This window comes from Eutrema salsugineum, unplaced genomic scaffold (genome assembly GCF_000478725.1).
Source record: "Eutrema salsugineum unplaced genomic scaffold, Eutsalg1_0 scaffold_12, whole genome shotgun sequence".
In the NCBI taxonomy this organism is placed as follows: Eukaryota; Viridiplantae; Streptophyta; class Magnoliopsida; order Brassicales; family Brassicaceae; genus Eutrema; species Eutrema salsugineum.
In genome coordinates this window covers 2,497,116-2,520,484 of record NW_006256895.1, presented here as the reverse complement: position 1 = coordinate 2,520,484, position 23,369 = coordinate 2,497,116, and the positions used below count along the sequence as shown (strand labels likewise).

At 42.5% G+C, this 23,369-nt stretch overlaps 3 non-coding genes across 3 annotated transcripts; all 3 read right to left on the bottom strand.

The window, feature by feature from the left end:
• Positions 1 to 11,750: 11,750 nt before the first annotated feature.
• On the bottom strand, positions 11,751 to 11,857 carry LOC112089480. The gene has a single exon (XR_002901118.1). It is a non-coding gene; the product is annotated as a small nucleolar RNA R71 (small nucleolar RNA).
• Positions 11,858 to 15,105: 3,248 nt separating this feature from the next.
• Positions 15,106 to 15,213, bottom strand: LOC112089589. The gene has a single exon (XR_002901222.1). It is a non-coding gene; the product is annotated as a small nucleolar RNA R71 (small nucleolar RNA).
• Positions 15,214 to 21,008: 5,795 nt separating this feature from the next.
• LOC112089389 lies at positions 21,009 to 21,115 on the bottom strand. Its single transcript, XR_002901027.1, has one exon. It is a non-coding gene; the product is annotated as a small nucleolar RNA R71 (small nucleolar RNA).
• Positions 21,116 to 23,369: the final 2,254 nt, after the last annotated feature.

The following is a 23,369-nucleotide window of genomic DNA, read 5'->3' as shown; positions in this document are numbered from 1 at the left end:
CTCTTGCTTCTGAGAACACCAAGTTATTGGACATTCATTGAGATAGAAAATATGTCCACCTGTACTCTTCCCATCGTCTATATCGACATTATGGCTACTATCACTATAGCCTACCAAACCAGTATTCTTGGTGCGAGAGAATGTGAGACCATATGCAGATGTTCCTCGCAGGTATCTTAATACTTGTTTCAAAGCTGCTCCATGAGACACCTTTGGATCCTGCATGTATCTACTCAGTACTCCAACGCTGAATGAGAGATCTGGCCGTGTGTGTAGTAGGTATCGAAGACATCCAATATTTCTCCTAAATTCCGTTTCGTTGATGCTCTTCTCTTCCTTTGATTTAGACAGCTTCACTCCCAAGTCCATTGGAATATGGACTGAATTACATTCTTCCATTCCAGATTCTGACAATATCTTCTTTGCATACCTCTCTTGCCTTAGTGTAATGCCATCTTTATCCTGGAATACCTCAATACCGAGATAGTAGGTCAACTTTCCCAAGTCACTCATTTCGAACTTTTTCGACATCTCTTTCTTAAACTCTAGAGTCAAGTCCAAGCATGATCCAGTAACTAGTAGATCGTCAACATACACAGCTACAAGAAGAAGTTTCTCTCCCTCCTTCTTGCGATACAAGGAAGCCTCCTTTGAGCATCTTACAAAGCTTAACTCCCTTAGAATTTTGTTCAACTTATTATTCCATGCTCTAGGTGCCTGCTTGAGACCGTAGAGTGCTTTGTGAAGTCGGTATACCTTGTTCTCACTTCCTTTGATCACGAATCCTTCAGGCTGGCTTACATAAACTTCTTCTTTAAGCTCGCCATGAAGAAACGCAGTTTTGACGTCGAGGTGATGAACTTCCCAACCGCTTGACGCAGCTAGAGCAAGTATGAACCTGATCGTTTCAATACGAGCCACTGGAGCGAATACCTCTTCAAAATCAATACCATATCGCTGAACATATCCCTTTGCCACTAGCCTTGATTTGTACTTGTTTATGCTCCCATCTGAGTTTCTCTTAATCTTAAAAACCCATTTTAGACCGATTGGTCTTGCTCCAGAAGGAAGGTCCACTAAGCTCCATGTTTTATTTTTCTCAATAGAGGATAGTTCTTCTTCGCAGGCATCTCTCCATTCCTTGAGTTCTTTTGCCTCCTTATAGTCCCATGGTTCATCGTTTGCAGCTAACATGAGACGTTCGCTCTCAACCTCTGCTAAACATACGAAATCATTTAAGTAGGATGGTCTCATTCTTGGTCTTGTGGATCTTCTTAACAGAGGTAGAGAATCTCCTTCTTCTTCTATATTATCGTTCTCATCTTCGACATCAGGCTGTGAATGCTCTGTTTCGAGCTCCTCCTCGTCATCAGTATTCACCTCCTCTGTTTCCTCTGTTTCTGTGACCCCTTCTTCTTCTCTTACAACTTTATCTTCACAACCTCCAAGATTAAACGTGATCACCCCTGTATCATCGTTAGTTTCTTCCACCGATTTTCTCCACTTCCAGCTTTTCCTCTCATCGAAGATCACATCTCTGCTAACCACAATCTTTTTACTCTTTGGATCAACCAGGCGATAGGCTTTTGTACCTGGTTCAGTCCCTAGATGTACTAGCACACGTGATCTGTCGTCCAATTTCCTTAAGTGTGGAGACTCTGTTTTCGCATAACCAATACATCCAAAGACTCGAATGTGCTCCAAGTTCGGCTTCTTCTTCTTAAAAGCCTCGTATGGTGTTTGTGCGACCAGTGTTCGTGTTGCAACCCTATTTAAAAGGTACGTAGAATGTCTTACTGCCTCGCCCCACAAGTAGTTTGGAATATGCATGTGTTTCATAATGCTTCTGGTCATCTCTAGCAATGTTCTGTTCCGTCTTTCTACTACTCCATTCTGTTGTGGAGAATATGGAGCAGTTAAGTGCCTTTTGATGCCAGAATCACCACAAAACACTCTGAATTCTTGAGACAAGAACTCTCCTCCCCTGTCCGTTCTGAACGTCTTAATAGAGGTTCCTGTCTCCTGTTCTACCAGTGCTTTAAACCTCTTAAACTTGTTAAAAGCTTCACTTTTCTCCTTTAGAAGCAACGTCCACATGTAACGCGAGTAGTCGTCAATGAGCACAAAAATGTATCTGTTGCGCGCTGCTGTAGAGGGACTAATTGGCCCGCAAAGATCTCCATGCACAAGTTCAAGTATTTGAGAAGCTCGATACTTTGTTGCTTGTGGAAACGATTTTCTTGTTTGCTTTCCGAGTAAACATGAGGAGCATGTGTCCTTCTCCACATTGATACTCGGTATGCCTGTCACTAGTTGTTTCTGTATCATCATCTTCATACTTTCTGAACCAATGTGACCGAGCCTTGCGTGCCATCTTGTTGATTCACTAAGTGTCATAAGATGTAGACACTTAGTGCTCTCTACTTCCATTCAGACTTTGTAAAGCCTATTCTTTGATCTATTAGCCTTCACCAGCATCCTTCCATCTCGATCTAACAAAGTTAGATAATCATTCTTCATCCTAATGTCACACCCTGACTCTGTAGCCTGTCCAAGACTAATAATGTTGCTCTTTAATGCAGGTATGAAGTATACATCGGCCAGTACCTTTCGTTCCCCATCCTTGCTTACGAAAAGAATTGACCCTTTTCCTTTGATGTCGATACGCGAATCATCACCAAAGCGTACCTTTCCCGTAATACTTTCGTCAAGCTTACAAAAGTATTTCCGATTACCAAACATATGATTGCTCGCTCCATTGTCCAAGTACCAAACATTGTCTTCGTCAGCTGTTGTCTCAAACTTGTCTGGTTTCACATGTCTTTCGTTAAGATACACCACCTCGTGCATCATCAACTTCTCAGCCTCTTGAGTCTCATCTTCTTCTTCGGTCTCATGAGCCTCTTGTAACTTGAGTAATCTATCTGGACAAACCGATGCATAATGTCCAGGTTTGTCGCACCTGTAACATACCAGCTTTGATTTGTCCTTGTCTTGTCTATATCCTCCACCTTGTTGACTGCCAAAACGACCATGTCCTCTTCCACGGCCTGAGAAACGTCCACCTTGACCTCTCCCTCTGCCATATCCTTGGCCTTCTTGGTTATCTGTGTTGGCGTACATAAGCTTTCCTTGATCTTCTACATGGTTTTCTTCTTCACTGATTCTTTCTTCATAAGCCTTTAGTCTTCCTATGATGTCTTCAAAAGGTGTTGTCTTCAGATCAAGTACTTGCTCAAGTGCAGCAACAATATGGATGTATCTTCCCCTTGGCAAACTACTGAGAAACTTTTTCACTAACTTTAGTTCGTCAATAGTTTCTCCAAGAGCAGCTGATTTTGTGGCTATCTCTGAAAGTTTTCCCACAAAATCGTCAATTGTGTCATTATCCTTCATCTTCATCCTATCAAACTCAGACATTAGGGTTTGTAACCTAGCTTCTTTAACCCTTTCAGCTCCTAGATTCCTGCGGTTTATCGAGTCCCATACTTCCTTTGCTGTTGCGAGGTTACCTACTTGTAGAGTTAAGGTCTCAGGTATTGATTGGAACAAGAGTGCTTTTGCTAAGTCATCTTTCTCTCCTTCTGTAGTTCCGGGGTCATAGCTTCCAGACCTTATGAACTTTGAGTGCCGCCCTCATTCTCATGCACCATACTGTGTAGTTAGTGTTGGTGAGCATAGGGCATTGTACCGCCGAGGAGCTGCTCTCTTTTGCTTTGGTCGTCGCTGGAACAATATCTCCCATCGTCTTCTGATTGAAAACTTCGGATAGTTTTAGGTTTAAGCTTTCTTTGAGATGAACCCTAGACTGCTTTCTTAGGTTTTAGTCGATGAAGCTCTGATACCAATTATTGAATGAATGCTCAAGATCAGGTTTATAAAGCAACTTCTTTATTTCTTTAAGAAAATAACTCAAAACTTAAAGCCCTCAAACTCATAAGTTATGCCACAACTTGGCATCTCCTTATATAGAGGTTTAGATAACTCCTAAACCTATTGGATAAACACAACTTAGAATATTTCCTATTTTATTATCTTTTCCTAATCATATCTCAACTAGAAAAAGGATAACTTGCTCTTCAAGTCTTTTTCTTCTTCAAGCTTACTTCAACATTTTCTTTCTTTAAAAAGCAGACCCCAAACCTCTTTCTTTTCTTTTCCAACCCCTTGTTTTCATCTCAAACTTTCTCTTTTCCACTCAGTGTTTCTCAAGAACTCTTCCTAGCCTACTCTAAACTCATGATGCTGAGCTAGATCTACATGAGACTCTACTCTTGTCGCCCTAAACCCAACACTTTCTGTCAAGTTTATTCAGAAAAAGGCCTCACATCTCTTACTATAGTGTTTCAGGCTTCAAGGAAGGTTTGGTTAAAGGCAGGGAACTGTCTCAAAGTGAGAGAACATCTATTTGAGCTAGCAAGAGTGGTAAAAGGGATAAGAGAGCTCAAATATTTTAAGGGTACCCATGAGTTCAAAATGACATGCACAAGCAATGATAATTAGATTGTCAAAATAAGGTTCTCACTTAGATAAGGCTCGACTAATCAAAGCTTGATTCATTCAACAAGTTCAAAGCATGGATCAGTCTTGATTTCTTTCTTGTTTACATGCAGCAAAGAACTAGAAACTAGGGCAGTGAACCGAATTCTTAGAGTGATATTCTCTCAAGGAAAAACCTATCATCACTCCCTTGCATTGATGCAGCCTACATGAATATGCAACTAGACTCAATCCTAAAAATGAGAATGCAACTACATGAACATTTTTTTTTGTGAAAACTTTTCAGATTTTTTCAATTTTTTTGGTTTTTATATGCGCTTAGATGAAACTACATGAATGCATGCAAGAATGTGACTCAAGACTCAAAGTATAAAATAAGAACAGAGAAAACATGATTAGTAAAAGATGAAACTCCTCCCCCACACTTAAATAACACAGTCCCTTGTGTTATAAAAGCATGAGAAATGAGTTAAAGCAAAGCAAACAAGTAAAATGCAAAGAGAAAAAGAAAATCTATATGCATATGTACAAGGTGTGGAGTGTTACCTAAGAGCTGTGGAAGTCTGACCCCAATGAGTAAGAGGGGTTTGAAGTGTGACCGGATGGTGATTCCCAAGAGTGATGGCTTGCCTCATCAGAACCGTCATCAAGATCCACCCATGCTGTGCCATATGTGACCAGGGCCGTGCAGTTCATAGAACTCTCTCCAACTTCCTCTCTGTTCCTTGGTGAAACCGGTGTTGGAGATCCACCTTTGCAAGGGTTTTCAAGCTTTTTGATCCTCTTCTTCATCTCCTTGATGCATTTTGCCATCTTGTGGATGGTTTTGTCTTGGTACTTGCACCATTGTTGGAGAACACCAATCTTTTGTTGAGCTCTAAACCCTGAAGTGCCTGGCTCCTCCCAGTTGTAATCATCAAAGTGATATCTGTTTCCACCAAAACGTTTTTGAGGTGGAGGCAGACCAGCATCTTGAACACCAGAAGCACTTGTGGTAGCATCTTCAGCGGTTGCTTTCTTTTCCTTGGACGCTTATTCTCTGCAAGCTTTCTTGTACTTGAGGATTGGTGGATCAGTTTGGACATTGTACAGCTCTTCCTTCAGCAAGAAGAAGTAAATGTTCCTCTTTACTTGGACTGTGGTGATGGAGGGATTGGGCATGAGAGTTTGGACTGGTTCATCAATGAAGGACTTGAAGTTGTAAACCAGCTTGGCTCCAACTCTTCCTTGAAGGAATCAGGTCAAACCTTGCCTTGTTTTCCTTGAATCTGTACCCCTTTGCCTTCAAGATCTTTGTTACAATCCATCCATGGGCCAGCTTTGCATCCTTCTTTGTTGAACCCCAAATGCACTTTTTGTAGAACATCAAAGACCTTGCTAATTGAGAGGCAAGACAAGCTGTGTAAGCATATCCTTCATAGGGCTCCCCTTTTTCATGAGTTGGCATCAACTGTTTCAGCCCCACACTAAGGAGCATTATCACCTTTGTGAACTCTTCCAACATCAATTTTGAAGTTGAAGCTGTGAGAGAGAATCTTGTGTACATATCTCAGCACTGGATTCCTTATCCAAGAGGACTTAGCTGCTCCAGCTGTGTACTTCCCAGATGCTATTGATTTCCATAGAGCCTGAGTATCTTCCTTTCTGAGATTGACCTGGTTGGAGAGAGGAACGTTTCTAGGTGCAGAAAACCCAAATATCTCATTCAATTCCCTGAATGACACTGTATAGTCCTTTCCTTTCACAGTAAACTCCATGTGTCCAAGTCCATCCCCTTGAAGAATTCTTGAATCCCTTGGGTAGTACATAAAAGCTTCAAAAGAAGCCAAGAACTCTTGAGACTCCTCTTCATATGCGAGATCTCTCATCTCCAAAAGTGATTCAATGTCCATGTTCCCAAGCAAAGTTTTGACATCTACATAGATGCCAATCTTCTTCAGAAATTCCACATCAGGGAACCTCCCTTGCTGGATCTCCATCGGCTGAAACTTAGCCAGATAATCAGGTGTTTCTGGTTCAGTTTTCTTGATCCTCTTTGATCCCTCTTCAATAGTGCCTTGGGAACCTCCAGCTGAGCTGCTTGAGCTACTCTCAGTGTGTTCATCATCATATACCACAGCCAACTGTTTCCCTTTCTTCTTGGAACCAGAAGCAATCACCAATGCTTTCTCTTCATGCCTTTTTTTTTTTGGCGCTTGATCACCTTTCCCTTGCTTTGTGACTTTCTTGGTGACTTGGCCTTTTCCTTTTGGCTGTGAAGACCCTGAGACCAAACCCTTGTTCTTGGATGCAGTTCCCTTCTTCTTGGCTAGAGAGTTGGTTCTTTCAGTCATCTGTCAAAAACAAGATTAGCACAAGATCAAGTTTCATAAAATTTTCCAAAATTTTGAAAACATTTGTTGCAAGAATCGATTTCAAAAGCTCATGAACGAGTTTCTCAAGCCAAGCATCAATCCAATAAGTTCATAGCAATGCAAAAACAAGAGTGCAAAGCAAGGACTCAGCAAGAAACAAGTTCATTTCTTTTCCAAAAAAAAAATCAATTTTTCATGAATTAACTTGCAACAATTTTCAAAACTCAAGAACAATGAATCACCAGCAAAGTGCTCTGTTTTCCATGACTATCTGGCACCCTAGCATTTATAAAAAATAATCCCAAGGTCTAAAACAACCTATCAAAATCGATTCCACACCTTGAAGTTCAAAAATCACCATTGAAGAACATGGAAAAAGATGAGTTTTAACAGAGTGAATACCTTGGGATTATGATGCAACGAGTTCAAAATGCAATCAGGATGATGTTAACAACTCAAAAACGAGCTCAGAGCACTTTGAATCAACGAATTTGGTAGAGAAATGAGAGAGTTATGATGAAAACAATGGAGAGAAATGAGAGAAAAGGGGCAACCTCGTGGTTTTGGTGAGGAAGAGAGAGTGTGGGACAAGGTCAAGCCTTTGGACTTGTGGTCAATAGATCTATTTTGATCAGTCAAGGCTTTGATCTGTCCTTTTCTCGTTGACCGGACTCCTTTCTCTCCTTGTGCGACCTGGAACCGCCGTGACCGAGCCACACGACTAGCTCGGTGTTAAGCTCTCCTCACGTGTGCGACTTGGTCCATTCTTCTTGCTGTCCCGCACACCCAAGTCGCACTAAATCTTCTTCTGTACGGCTTAGTCCCTTCTTCCATGCTGCGACCTAGCCATTCCTTCAGCTCAGCCGCACGACCAAGTCGGTGTGAATTGCGAGCGTGTGTGTGCCTTGGTTCCTTCTTGAGTCAGGTCGCATGACCGTGTTGCAGGTCTGGACACTAAGACATTCCTGGATCCTTTGATTCGTGTGCGGCCTGGGAACATGTCAAGCCGAGTCGCACGACCAAACCGCATGGTTTTCACACTTAAATGATTTTTTGGTTCCTTCACAATGTGCGGCCTGGGACCTTTATTAACCAGCTAGCATGACCAACTCGTTGTGATTTGCGAGCTTTCCTGCGCCTTTGCCCCTTTGTGAGTTAGGCCGCATTACCAAGTCGCATGGTTTTACACTTAGGCGCCTCAGTTTCTTTCTTCTTCTTTTTTTATGCGGCCTGGGCTCTTGGACACCAGCTAGCACGACCAACTCGTTATGATTTGCGAGTGGAAGTGCGGCTTGGGCTTTCCTTGATCTAGGCAGCACACCCAAGTCGCAGGTCTGAGCATTTAGACTGGTTTTACACCTTCTTCTTCTTGTGCGGCCTGGATGCTCTCTGTTCTTCTCGCATGCCCAGGCCGGTGTGAATTGCGGATTAACGTGCGACCTGGTTCTTTTCTTTGGTGAGCTGCACGACCAGACTACATGTTTTTTCACTTAGTCGCCTCGGTCTTTCTTCTCTTGTGTGCGGCCTGATCTCCTCGGTGTAAGCCGCATGCCCAGGCCGGTGTAGATTGCGAATAGAAATGCGGCATGGGCTCTCCTTTGGTGAGCCGCACGACCAACACGCATGTGTTTTCACTTAGTCTCCACGGCCTTTTCCTCCTAGTATGCGACTTGACTGCTCTTGGACTTCCACACTCTCCCAACTTGGTGTGAATTGCGAACCTTCATGCGGCCAAGTCTTCTCTTGTTTCAGGCCGCAGAACCAACTCGCAGGCTTTGGTCCTTAGACATCACGAACTCTTCTTCTGATGTGCGACTTTGCACAGTCTCGCATCACCAAGTCGGTGTGAATTGCGAGCTTGTATGCGAGTTGGTTCACCACCAGCCGCACGCCCAGGTAGCACTCAGGCGTCCTCCAAGTTTTCAGGCCTTAAACACTTCTCCCAGCCTTCTCACATGTTCCATTTCATTTGTCCCTGAGCCATGGCCTCCAAAAATCACCTAGAACCTGAGACCAACTCACAAAACCCATCAAAAATTTCTAAAACATAAAAGAAAGAAAGAAAAGATCAAAAGTATATTTACAAAGGATAAGCTTGGGGTGTCTCCCAAGAGCACTTTGTTTAAAGTCTCTAAGTTTGACTTTGGAAACCTGTTTAACAGGCTGGTGGTGGATCAAGAAGGGGAACTGATGTAGCTTCCTCCTTCCTTTGTGAGACCAGGTAGTGCTTGATTCTTTGGCTATTTACCACAAACTCTTGACCATTCTTGCCTTTAACACCACAGCTCCATATGGCTTGACCTTAAGAACCTTAAAGGGACCAGACCATCTAGACTTAAGTTTTCCAGGAAACAACTTAAGCCTAGAGTTGAACAGCAACACCAGATCACCTTCCTTGAACTCCCTTTTCAGAATCTTTTGGTCATGCAGAGCCTTGGTCTTTTCTTTATAAATCTTGTAGCTCTCAAAAGCCCCAAGCCTGATCTCTTCAAGTTCATGGAGTTGAATGACCCTTTTCTCTTGAGCTGTCTTGATATCAAAGTTCAGCAACTTCACAGCCCACAAAGCCTTGTACTCTAGCTCAACAGGAAGGTGGCAGCTCTTCCCATATAGCAGATTGGAAGGTGATGTCCCAATTGGAGTTTTAAAGGTAGTTCTATAAGCCCACAATGCATCATCTAGCAGCACTTAGAGATTGAATTCTGGAAATGAGATGCGAGTGGAGATATGCGGGTAAGGCAACTCTGAGGATGGGTAAAGATTTCCGAGCTGAGAATATGCACAAGATGTGCGACTTGGGCATGCGGGTTGGCCGAGATGAAACCGAATAGCACATGTGTTCGCGGATCAGACCGAGTTGGGCCTGCAACTTGGAACTGAACAAGACCAACTCGCACACATATCTTCTCCATAATGCGTCTTGGTTGTGCGAGTTGAAGAGGAGAAGACCTGAGCAGCACATATATTTGCAGAACAAACCGAGATAAGCATGTGGCTGAAGCTGAAGAAGTTTAGGCGCGCAAGACTAGTTTCATGGCTGTGCGACTCAGGCCTGCGAGATGGGAACCACTTGAAGAAGTCGCACACTTAGCACACTGCCCATTTGAATCTGGGTCAGTACCTAGTTTGTCCTAGGTTGACCCGGTCCGAGCTACTTACTATAAATATGTTTTAGGGTTTTTTTCCATGACTTAAGCTTTATTCTCTCTAATTTCTTTGCCTCTTTTGTGAAAGACTTTCCTTTTGTAAGAGATATCTTCTTTTGTGTTTAAAGCTTAAATCCATCATTATCCATCATCTCCATCTTCATTTCCCATCACTAATCATGCCAATCTACTCTACTTGCAAAGGTTTAAGAGAGATTAGTATGATTAGTGAGTAGTTTGTTTAATGAGGTTCTAGATATATAGGTTAGGATGCTAAAGTGCTATATTAGGAGTGCTTAGGGCTAGATCCATGTTTTCATTTCTCTAAATAGCTGATCTCTATGCTAGATCCTTGCACATCACTTGTGATATAGAATCTGGGTTTTTCATGCACCAAAAGTGTTTGATGAAATTCCTGAAAGAGCTATATTAGAGATTTATGCATTAATGCCATGATGATGTTTGTTATTTGCATAAATGATCACTTGGGATTGATTCTTAATGCTATCTTTTTGTTTGATCTCTAATGATGATTGGGTATGTGAAATGAATTGATTTGTGTCATGATGCTTGAGAAAGATTAAGGCTTGATTAGAATTCCAAATCACTTGAATCATATTTCATTATTGTCATTAGCATTTCTATTTTAGCACCAAATCACCCTAGCCATCTATCATGTCGAGAATCTCATGCTCCCACCATTTCATATTCATTCACTTGTCATTTGCTATTCCTTGCTTCTTGTTTAGATCATTTGCTAGTTTATTAAATCTTGTTTAGTCTTTAGTTAATCACTTGTTTGAATCAAAACTCATCATATTGCTTGGATTAAGAAACTATCATCATGAGCTAGTGTCTACCAACACATTTGGATTGATAACCCTTTGTATTACAAAGACAAAGGATTGATAACCCCCACTAAAGGTCTAAAAACTTCAGTTATCAATTGGCGCCGTTGCCAAAGTGTGGTTTAGCATTAGTTGTTGATACTTTTTTGAGATCAAGCCGTTTTACCTTTTGATTTACTGATTAAACTCTTGAGTGCTGAGTTTCAGGTTTATCTAACATATACCCAGAACCAGGAGTAGGAATTGTGAAGCAGCTGAACCCTTCATTGATAACATCCACTTGCTGGATAGAAGAGGAAGAAGAGAAAGGGACAGAGCTGTTAATCAAGAAGAAGAAGATCATCAGGATCATCCTGGATGCACAACACAGGATTGAGCAACAGGCTCAAGAAGCTGAGCATCAGGCTCACCTAAATCAGGCTCACGCTGGGAGGAATGAGCAGCAAGCTTTTGTCAATCAAAACATGGCACAAAGGAATGAAAGACAAGCTCAGCAAAACTAACAACAAGCTAATAGGAATGAGCAGCAGGCTCACAACACTCCTCAGCCTCAGCCACAGGCTCAAAGACGTCACTGACACCAACCAATCTATGTGGGAGCCAATGATACAGCCAATGCTCACCAGAACAGAACTGGTATTGTTTATCCACCTGTGGAAAACAATAATTTTGAGGTCAAGGCTTCAATGATTTATATGGTCCATATTCAGTTTGATAGGGTCTGCAACTTGACCAAGATAAATGGAGTCTCAGAAGATGGTTTTAAGCTCAGGTTTTTTCCCTTCAGATTGGGAGACAAAGCAAGACAATGGGAGAGGAACCTACCAGTTGGGAGCATTCAGACTTGGGAACAATGTAAAGAAGCTTTCCTCACCAAGTTCTTCTCCACAAGCAGGACAGCCAAGCTAAGAAACCAAATCTCTAGCTTCACACAGCACTCCAATGAATCTTTTGGAGAAGCATGGGAACGGTTCAGGACATACATAAACCAGTGTCCACACCATGGATTTTCTGAAGCCTCTCTACTCTCCACACTTTATAGAGGAGAACTGCCTAAAATCAGAAACCAATTAGACATAGCCTCCAATGGTAATTTCTTGGCAAAAGAGATTACAGCTGCCATGGAACTTGTGGAGAATCTGGCTATGTCTAATGACACATGGTGAGGACTATGACAGAACAAACAGATCAGATGGTTCAAGCTCAGAGCAAAAGCTTACAAGAGAAGTTAAAGAGCTGAGAAATGAACTTGACAAGCTGAAGATGGTTTCTCAAAAACCAATCCATTATGTTGGTGAATTTGATGAGTCTCCAAGCTTTGAGAACATCAATGAAGCGGGTTTAATACAAGATGAGCTGAACTACATAGGGAATCAGAACAAGTTTCAAGGTTACAACAACTTCAACAAAAACCAGAACTTGTCTTATAGAAGCACCAATGTGGTCAATCCCCAAGATCAAGTATATCCTCCCCAACAGGGTCAACAAAGCTTTGTTCAAAGGAATCAGTTCCAAGGTAACTTCCAAGGTCAACAAGCTTTTCAGCAGCCAACAGCTCAGTAACAAGGGAATAAATTCAATAACCAACTCAGCTTCCAGCAACAAAGGCCACCACCTCCGGGATTTGGTCCACCACTAGTTCAACAAGGTCCTGATCTCAATATTGTTCTCCAACAGCTCTTACATGGACAAGAAAAGATGGAATCCAAGTGTCATGACCTGAGTTCTAAGATGGAGATACTTGGTTTTGAACTAAAGACTCTGCAGAAAAATAACGGCATCTCCACTTCTGAAACTCAAGGCTCTTTTCCTGGCAAAGCTGTTCAAAACCCCAAAGACTATTGCAATGCCATCTACTCTGATGATGATCACTCAGCTGCTGTTAACGAGATTGAATACCTCCTTTATGGTGAAGTCTATGATTAATTTACTTCCACCAATGAGTAAGAATACGCCATTATAGAGGACTTTGTGAGCATGTTCTATGATCTCAATGAGGACATTGAGAAAGAAGGTGGGGAGTGATAACACCGTATTTTGACCACTTTTATGGATCATAATAATGTCTAATGCAGGTGTTTTAACTCTGTTTTCAATGTTTTTAAAGTGTTTTCAATGTTTTAGAGTTTCAAAAGAATTTACAGGAAACTTGGGCAAAAGATATGCAATTTGGAACAAATGAGCAATTTTGGATAAATGCAGACCGTCAGAAGTATGACAAGCGATGAAGACCTTTTCACCGTCTGATCACCCCCAAAATTTGAGACAACATAGAGGATCCAACCAGCTTTCTAATGAACTTGGTTTGGAGACAATCCAACGGTTAGATCTTCAGATACTCCCGATGCAAGACTGACAGAAAATGCAGTTCCGGAAGAGAGCAAGTGCCGGGACCGCGGCCAACACCCATTTTCCCGCGGGTAGAGCCACCATGACCGCGGACTTTGGTCGTTCACTTTCCCGACGACTTAATTAAAGCCCAGATCAATTCCTTTCGTTATTTTTGAAGCCCTAAGTGTCCAGGACCACCCCAGAAGCTATAAATACCCTCTTTAGGTCATTCTAAAGAGGCAGAATCGAAACTAATAGACAAAGAGGAGAGAGAGAGATTTTCGTGCAACCCTAAGGAGGAGCCCCCGCCGCTTGAAGAAGGAGGAGCCGCCGCTGGAGTGCAATCATCGCGCCTCCGTCCGCTTCTCCGTTCTTCGTTTCTCTTCCTTCTTTTCTTTAATTTTCTGCAACTTTCAATACTCTGTGATGATTGTTTACATTATGTTTGAGTAGTTACCCAGTTGGGTTTAAAGGGATTTTTCAAAGGGAATTTCATGTGTCTTTGATTATGAATCGGTAGATTTAGGATTTATAATCTTCTAGATGTTCTTCGTTTGCCTTTAATCTTACTGCGTGATTCTTTGCTGGCCACTTAGAAGCCGATCTGATATGATATGTTGCGAAAGCTTTCATTGATTGTCTGAACTAGGGTGAAACGAGCAATTCTTCTATATGAGTGGAAACCTACCTGTAGTTGAGTTGTGAATGTTGATGAGTCTTGTTCTGCTATTGCATCTTCTCCCTTCCAGAATCAGAGTGGAAACCTACTGATTAGGGTTGCGAGAGATAGTTGTTTAGTGCTGCGAAAGTAGGCTATTCATACTTCCGTGCCTCGAGTTCTAGAACATACGTAGTTGATTACCTTTATCACTTGTTTAAAATCGACATAGCTTAGTCCATGAACCCCTGCGAAACCCCTTGAGCCCCAACATTTTTCTTTTATTGCTTACAACCTTCAATTTAGTTTGCTTTTCATTTTCTTGTTCTTTGCTTTCAATCGCCTAGTTTAATCGCCATTTAGTTGCCTTCATTCGTTTTTGTTTAATCGATTTTTACTTGCTTTTATTTGCTTTCACTTTCAATTGCTTTTACTTGTTTAGCTTTCTAGTTTAGATTTAGTGACAACAAAAAAACCCAAAACCAAAACCAAAACCTTTTTAGTTCTAATCTGATTTAAGTGTTGCAGTGAATTCGTACTGAAACAACTAAGTCTCTGTGGATCGATACCCTAAGTACTACATCGCACATCGCACATTTCAAAGATCGCACAACCAACCCCGTTTACAAACCCGCATCAAGTTTTTGGCGCCGTTGCCGGGGACTTAAATTTGTTTCGTTGCGAATCCCAGCTTAAATCCATTAGAACACTTGTTTATTTTTACATTTTCTTTTGAATTTTTCAGGTTTCTCTGTGATGAGAGACCGGGAACATGTTCCCGGAACTCTTGGTGATCCACCAAATCGTGTGGATGGTGATCCAAGCGATGATGACCTGACTGCTGATGAGTTTGAAGAACCGATTTATGATGACAATGAGCTAATCGGATCGGTCAAACACAAAGATGATGATGAACTGATTGGAAGTTTTGATTCACTCGAAAAGTTCATGGGAGATCGAAGAGCTATTCAACCAGCCTTACCAGAGGATGGCAAAACCGAAATTAAGGTACCTCATATCCATTTAGTTCAACAAAATCAATTCTCTGGTTATTCACTCGAAAACCCGATAGACCATATCGAGACTTTCAAAGAATTATGTGCAACCATTACAGCAAATGGGGATTACCACAAGTGTAGTCTTTTCCCATTCTCTCTTAGAGATAAGGCCAGCAAATGGCTAAAATCTTTGCCACCTGCTTCACTAAAAACGTGGGCAGCGTGTAAAACTGCTTTCCTAAAACGTTTTTACACTAGAAATCGTTCAAATCTCTTAAGAAAGAAGATAAGAACTTTTAAACAAAAAGAAGATGAAGATCTTTTAGATACTTGGGAAAGATTTAGGGAATATCAAAGAGATTGTCCACACCATGGATATGCCGAGGAATACCTGCTAAGTATCTTCTATCGTGGTATAACTCCAGAGTTGCGACACTCTTTTGATATAGCAAGTAATGGAGATTTCACAACTAGATCTGTAGAAGATGCTCACGTTTTCATTAAAAATTTAGGAAACAGCATCCGAAATCTGCACTTCCTTAGAAGAAAGAAGAAATTTCGGAAGTTATAAAGTGTCTCCGTCACATAATGAGTCATCTTGGATTGCAACAACCAAATAGGGTACACAATACGTGTAACTTTGATGGCTGGGACAACCCAATGGATTCTTATGGCCAAGGGATGGTTAACACTGCAGAAGTCTATCAAATTCAAGCTTTTCCATTCGATTCTGATCACCGCGGGTCCATTCGTCCGGACCGCGGCCAAGCAAGCTTTCACCGCGGTCGTGGCTGTTCTGACCGCGGCCAAGACATGATTCACCGCGGTTGTGAGCAACCTGACTGCGGGAAAACGTCTTCCGAGCTTGACTGGACACCACCTCCCGAACAAATCTTGGGTATTCAATCTAATCCTGTTCCATACCCTAATTTTCCCTCTTCTGAAGCTGAAAACCTAAACAAAAGAATTCTAGAGCTTGAAAAATCTAGGTCTAAAGAGATTAGTGATCTTAGATCTGAACTAAAAGAGATGCAGAAGGATTTCGATGAAAGATTATCCACCCTCCTTAGCATAATGGCCAAAACTAATTCTAAAAACTTAGAAAAATCTGAAGAGGAGCCAAGTGAAAATTCTTTCGAAAGCTCAAGTGAAGCAGATCCCTCCGATCATGTGAAAGCTATCACACTTAGGAGTGGATTAGCTTACAAAGAGCCTGAATTTCCTAAAGATCCCGAAGATGAGGAAAAGGGTAAGGAAAAGGAGAAAGAAAAAGAAAGAATCACGAATGAAGATGTTGATAAAGAAGTGGTAGGAGAAAAGGATGGAGAAGAAGTAAGAGAAGATTCATCCCGGGAAATCCTTGGAGAAGACCCGATTCCACCTCCACCAACTCGTGTCTATAAACCTAAACCTCCATATCCTAGAGCCTTAAGAGCTCCTAAGAAAGAGAAAGAAAAAGCTAAGCTAAAAGAGTTAATCAATCAATTAAATGTGAGATTACCTTTCGTAGAAGCTTGTGCTATGATTCCTGCTTTAAGAAAATACATGAAGGGTATTCTAACAAATTCTTTAACTCTTGAAGAAGGCGTTATGATGATAACCCATGAATGTAGTTCTATCCTGCAAAGCCGAATCCCTGAAAAGAAAAACGATCCTGGAAGCTTTGTACTTTCATGCACCATCAATGATGTAGCTTTTGAGCGTGCTCTCTGTGATTTAGGATCTAGCATAAACATGATGCCTCTTTCAGTAGCAAAACGTTTAGGACATTACACTTTCAACCCCACTAAGATTTCTTTAGTACTAGCCGATCGTTCCGTTAGACAGCCTGTAGGTATCTTAGTAGATGTTCCCGTCGAAATCGAAAAATGTTCCATACCAACCGATTTCGTAGTTCTAGAACTAGAAAAAGAACCTAAGGATCCACTTATTCTTGGAAGACCATTCTTATTTACAGCCGGAGCCATAATCAATGTTCCTGAAGGAAAAATCGACCTTCATCTAGCCGGTTCAGTTATGCAGTTTGACATGAACAAAAGTTTTGATAAACCAACTTTGGATGGCAAAATTTGTTGGGTTGATGAGTTAGACGGAATTATTGAGGAAGTCTATGAAGATCTGCTTCTAGATGACCCTTTAAGTGTCAGGCTTTCACCCGCAAAAGATGAACGCAATTTCCTTGAAGGAATTTCGAGTGAATGCGCACGTATGCTTGATAAGTCCGAAACTTATAGGAAACCTCTACACTATCTAGATCTTAAGGACCAAACAACATTCCTACACCTCCTAAAGACACTGTTGCAGCAATTAATGATCCTTGGAGCGAGCTTAAAGCCCCTAAAGTCGAGCTTAAACCTCTTCCCGTCGGACTTAAGTACGCTTTCCTTGGACCAAATTCAACTTATCCTGTCATTATAAACTCTGGTTTGACGGAAGAAGAAACCACAATGCTGTTGACTGAGCTGAGAAAGCATAGAAAAGCCTTAGGATATTCACTTGATGACAGACCTGGAATCTCTCCAGATCTTTGTATGCACAAGATTAATCTAGAGGATAATGCTAAAAACTCAATCGAAAGTCAAAGGAGACTGAACCCTAATCTCATGGATGTTGTCAAGAAGGAGATTATGAAGCTTTTAGAAGCTGGAATAATCTTTCCTATCTCAGACAGCACTTGGGTTAGCCCAGTTCATGTTGTTCCAAAGAAAGGAGGAGTCACTGTCATTAAAAATGATAAAGATGAAATGATCGCTACAAGAACAGTAACTGGACATCGTATGTGCATCGATTACCGGAAACTGAATGCAGCAACTAGGAAAGATCATTTTCCACTTCCTGATATGTCTATATTTTACATCATTTAGAGTGCATTTTAGAGTCCTCATCATGTGTTTTCCCATGTAAATTGAGTCTTTAGGCATGAAAATAGGATTTAGGGGTTGCATTAGGTCCCAAAGAGTTTTGCATGTTTTGAAGTCTTTATCAGGTGCTTTGGAAGTCATTTGGAGCTTAAGAAGAGGAGCAGAGAAGAAAACGGTGAAGAAAAGGGTCAAAAATGGTGAAAACCGCTTGAAGGAATTTCTCGGCCAAAACACATACCGGCTGGACAGAAACCTCGGTCAAAAAGCTTACCGAACGCTCATTACCGACCAAAACCCTTACCGATCGACCAAAATCAGCCTGGGTCGAGTATCGGGTGCAAGATACCACGGGTTAAGTTTTTGGCCGAGGCGAGAGAATTTTACGGCTAAAGATCTTACTGCGGTACATAGCCCTTGGTCATTTTCCTTACCGCGGGAAGCTTTTCTCGACCAAAACCTGTCTTTGCCCGCGCATTTCAAAGATCAGCAATCCGGGGAACCTTCCGGTCCGAATCAGTTGGCGGGGTCTTCATCAAAGTTGGAGAGAATCAAGCAAAGATCCCACAACAGTTGGAATCATCCAATTCGGACCAGTAGGGAGAAAGCTACAGCTTCCGGAAGATGCACCAACATTACGCGCATCCGAGAACCGAACGGCAGAATTCAAAGATCACGGCGGACGGAGCCTTTCCGGACCGAACTAGCCTGCCCGCTCTTCATCAAAGTTTGAGATCTGTGAACGAACTTCTCAGAAAAGTTGGAAGCCCTCAGTTCGGAGCAGTGGTTCAAAAGATAAGGTCTCCGGAGTTCACATTGGTTCAAAAGCTTGTTTTCCGGTGAATCCAATGCGGTGCAAAGATGTGAAATCCAGGAAGCCTTCCACTTCCCAAGCTCCAACGGTCCCTTCACCAAAGTTCGAGCTTATTGAGTCACCTTGACTATGGAACAGGTCTCAGAGCAATTGGAGTCCTGTGTTTAAAGTTACTGTTTCCGGAAGGCAATATGGTCGATACGAGCCCAAATGAGTTGCGATACGCGCTAAGTGTTTTCTCAGGGCTCGGCATCATTACCTCGACATCGTCCAAGTCAAAGCTCATATCTTGGGAGTATTCTGGACTAGACCTCGTGCTGATGCCTCGGCATGTTGGGACCAAGGCATGCACACGTAAGAAGTGAAGCTGGAAACGACTAAGTGTTGAACGTGCACCTCGGTGTAATGACCTCGGCATGCATGCCGGACTCTGTTCTCCCGAACCCCTCGACTACCAAGCCCCTCGGCATTTTATCCCGAGGTCCCCTGTCACAAACCCAGAATCAAGAACAAGACGGCTCAAGAACACACACGTGAAGATGGATCAAAGACTAGGGTTCATGCATGTTCTTGACGTGTTCTTCACGAGATCTTCATTTGAATCCTGACTCACGTGCACTCCTCGACATGAAGACCTCGGCTTCACTCTCCGACACACCGTGGCACTCACCCATCAACCCAAGAAGGCGGCTCAGTACCCGGTTTGTTCCGGGCTGACCCGCGACACTTTCCCTTTGCTATAAATATATTTTAGGACCAAAAACCTAATCATCTTATCTCTTATCTGTTTTTAGCTCTAAGAACTTACCTCTTTGGTGATACTTGATTAATCTAATCCGATATCTCGTTTTTGCATCAGAATCTTGTTCTCTTTTTATATCTTTTATCATCCAGCATCTAACTCCTTATCATGATAAGCTACACGTCTTGCAAAGGACTTAGTGAGCTCGTTATGATCAGTGAGTAGTCGTTTAAGCGGCTTTAGATAGGTAGATTAGGGTGCTTTCAAGATGGATTAATGGGTTTAGGTGTCTAGTCTTGCATGTTTCATTCTTTAACCGACGAGATCTCTAGGCTGGATCCAAGCACATCACTTGAGGTTCAGATCTGAGACATATCTCGCATCAAAAGTGTTTGTAGAAATGTCTGAACCACTCGGTTAAAAGTTTAAGGGTCTTTCATCGCGAGAGTGATAGTTTGTTCTCTTAAATGACATTTTTCAACTGAATCTTATTGCTGACTGATTCATGCTTCTCAAAAGGGATTTTGGTATGAAAGAGGATCAGTTTAGATGTTTAATACTTTCATGAGAAGATTAACATGCCTTGAGTTCAAAGTTAAATGAAATCGCTTGATAAAATGATTCATTAGCCCATTAGTCTAGCTTGGAAGCACCCGAGTCAAGTATCCCGTCTAAAGCTTCTGCCTTTATCATATATTATCATCATGCGAACCATTTAGTTGTCATTTGCAAGTTAGTTTTGTTTAAATCTCATCTTTTGTTTCATCACTTGCTTATTTACTTGTTAATTAGTCTAGCTAAAAACCCTTGCTATTCTCTCTTGACTTAAGGCAATAAATGACATAGATAGTGTCTCCATTACAAGTTTGGTTTGATAACCCCTTGTACTACAAGGACAGGGGTATTGATAACCTCTTTAAAGGGTGAAAACTCTTAGTTATCAATTGGCGCCGTTGCCAACTTGTAGGAGCATTATTCTCTTATTTGTTCTTAAGATCAAGACTTTACTTTCTTTTGTTTTACTGACTCTTTTGCAAGTTCTGGTTTTGATTTCAGGTGCATGAAAACCAGGTCTCGTAGCACAGAACCGCCTTTACCATACGACAATAACATCAACGGGATTGAGAGGCGAGCTCGCGAGAGAGAACGGCACTTTGAAAGACTTGGAATGGCAGAACAGCAAAGGATCGAGCAACAGGCTCAAGAAGCCGAGCACCGGGCTCAGGCTAATCAGGCGCAGGCAGGAAGAAATGAACAACAAGCCTATGTTAATCAACAACAAGCTCAAAGAAACGAGAGGCTTGCTCAGCAAAACCAACAACAAGCTAATAGAAACGAGCAACAAGCCCACCATGTTCATCCGCCACCGCCACAAGCTCAGAGACAACCTCCTCGGGTCTTTGTTGGAGAGAACGACCGAGCTAATGCGCACCAATACCGAGCCGGGATTCAAGCTCCACCGGTTCAAAATAACAACTTCGAAGTAAAAGCTTCCTTGCTCAATATGGTGCAGAACTCAAAGTTTCACGGTCTAGCCGGAGAAGACCTTCTTGAACATCTAGATCAGTTTGATCGAGTTTGCGACTTAACCAAGATCAATGGCGTTTCGGAAGACAGCTTCAAGCTACGCTTGTACCCATTCAGCCTCGGTGATAAAGCTCACCAGTGGGAAAAGAACCTCCCGAGGGGTTCTATACAAACATGGGAGCAGAGTAAACTGGCGTTTTTATCAAAGTTCTTTTCCACATCACGCACGGCTAAGCTCAGGAATCAGATCTCAAGTTTCACGCAGCACAACAACGAGAGCTTTAGCGAGGCTTGGGAACGGTTTAGAAGCTATACTAACCAATGCCCACACCACGGCTTCTCAGAGGCATCCCTCTTGAGTACTTTATACCGAGGTGCACTCCCCAAGATCAGAAACCAACTCGATACAGCCTCCAATGGAAATTTTCTTGGGAAAGAGATCAATGCGGCAATGGAACTAGTAGAAAACCTGGCCATGTCTAATGACACGTATGGAGAGGATTTTGATAGGGCAAACCGTACAGAAGGATCTAGTGATGAACAGCATATGAAAAAGGATATAAGAGAGCTTCAGAGCAAGCTTGACAAAGTTTTAATGGTGACTCAAAAGCCACTACATTTTGTAGGCGAGTTTGATGAGCAAGGGCCAAGTTTTGACAATGTTAATGAAGATGGTCTAACTCAAGAAGAGTTGAACTACATAGGAAATCAGCAGAGGTATCAGCGGTTTAACAACTACAGCACAAACCCAAACCTCTCATACAGAAACCCAAATGTAGCTAACCCTCAAGACCAAGTGTACCTTGCTCAACAACATCAACAAAGCTATGCTCAAAAGGCTCCTTTTCAGAATACCTTTCAGCCCAAGCAACAGTTCAGTGGGCAACAGCAACGCTACAATCAGCAGAACCAAGCGGCTCAGGGTAACAACTTCACCAGCCAACCGCAGCAACACAAATTTCCACCAGGGTTCAATCCGCCGCCGATGGGTAATCAGCAACAGATTCAGGGAACAGGTCAGAATCAGATGGGAACCGATGTCTGTGGGATCTTACAACAATTTTTACAGGGTCAGCAGAGAGTTGAGAGCCAGCACGCGACAATGCAGCAAGATATCAGGGAGCTCAAGCAGAATCAAGCTTCTACATCATCACGAGGCCCGGCTTTACCAGGTATGCCGGAGCCGAACCCCAAGGAATATGTGAACGCCATCACATTGAGGAGTGGTAAGGAATTACAAGCTCCAACGCCTAAGACAAAGCTCATTGAGGCCAATGAGCAATTAGAGGGGGAGGCAGCCTCAGATGATGCGTGTAAAGAAGCAGTTTTCGAGAAGGAACCGATCAAGGACAAAGGAAAAGAGGTGGAAAAGATAACTGAGCTTGAAAAGCCCTACGTTCCACCACCACCTTACCAACCCAAGATACCATTCCCATGGCGTTTCAAAAAGAAAATCTTAGACAAAGCCAAGGCGGTCTTTGAGAAACACTTGGAGAACACGCAACTTACCTTACCTATCATAGATGCTTTCTTAGCTATACCTCAGCTAGGGAAGTTTCTAAAGGATGCGATCCTCAACAAGACAAAGGAGCTCCAGGGTATGGTAATACTGAGCCATGAGTGCAGCGCTATAATACAAAGAAGATCTATACCAAGGAAGCTATCCGATCCGGGCAGCTTTACTTTACCGTGTGCTTTAGGTCACTTGAAGTTCTCTAATTGTTTATGTGACCTAGGAGCTTCTGTGAGCTTGATGCCCTACACGGTGGCCAAGAGATTGGGATACAAAAGCTACAAGCCAGCCAAGATCTCTCTTGTATTAGCTGATAGATCGGTTCGCTTACCGGTGGGTTTGCTTGAGGATTTACCTTTGAGAATCGGTGTGATAGAAATCCCCACGGACTTCATAGTTCTTGAGATGGACGAGGAACTATTAGACCCTATCATCTTGGGCCGACCGTTCCTAGCAACCGCAGGAGCCATAATAGATGTGAGAGGAGGTATGATTGAACTACACATCGGTTCCGAGACTATGAAGTTCAACATGAAGGAAATGATGAAGAAACCGCCCATTGGAGGTCAGGTTTTCTATGTGGAAGTTATGGAGGAGCTAGCTGATGAGCTCCTAGAAGAATTAAACGCAGAAGATCCGTTACAAGTGGTCTTGACACGGGAACAAAGCGAGCACGGGTATTTAAAAGAGGAAAGCGAGGTGTACAAGCGTCTTTTGGACCAACCGATGGAACTTGGAGCTGAGGCGAGGTTTTTGGAGCTCAGGAAAAGTGGCCTCGACATACTAGACAGCGAGGGATCCAAGGGAACAGAGGAGACACCTCGGGATATCATGGCCGTGACAGCTTGTGCCGAGGCCCATGGTAAACCGCGCGAGAACAAAGAAAAAGCCGAGGAAGCTGTTCCGAGCCAATGCAGCTTTGATGCCGATTGGAATGAGGCTGACGCACCCCCTGTTGAGCTCAGGTATGCGTTCTTAGGTCTAAACTCCACTTTTCCTGTGATCATAAACGATAGCTTGCTTGAACATGAAGAACGTGCATTGCTTAATGAAATAAGGAAATTCAGGAGAGCCATAGGG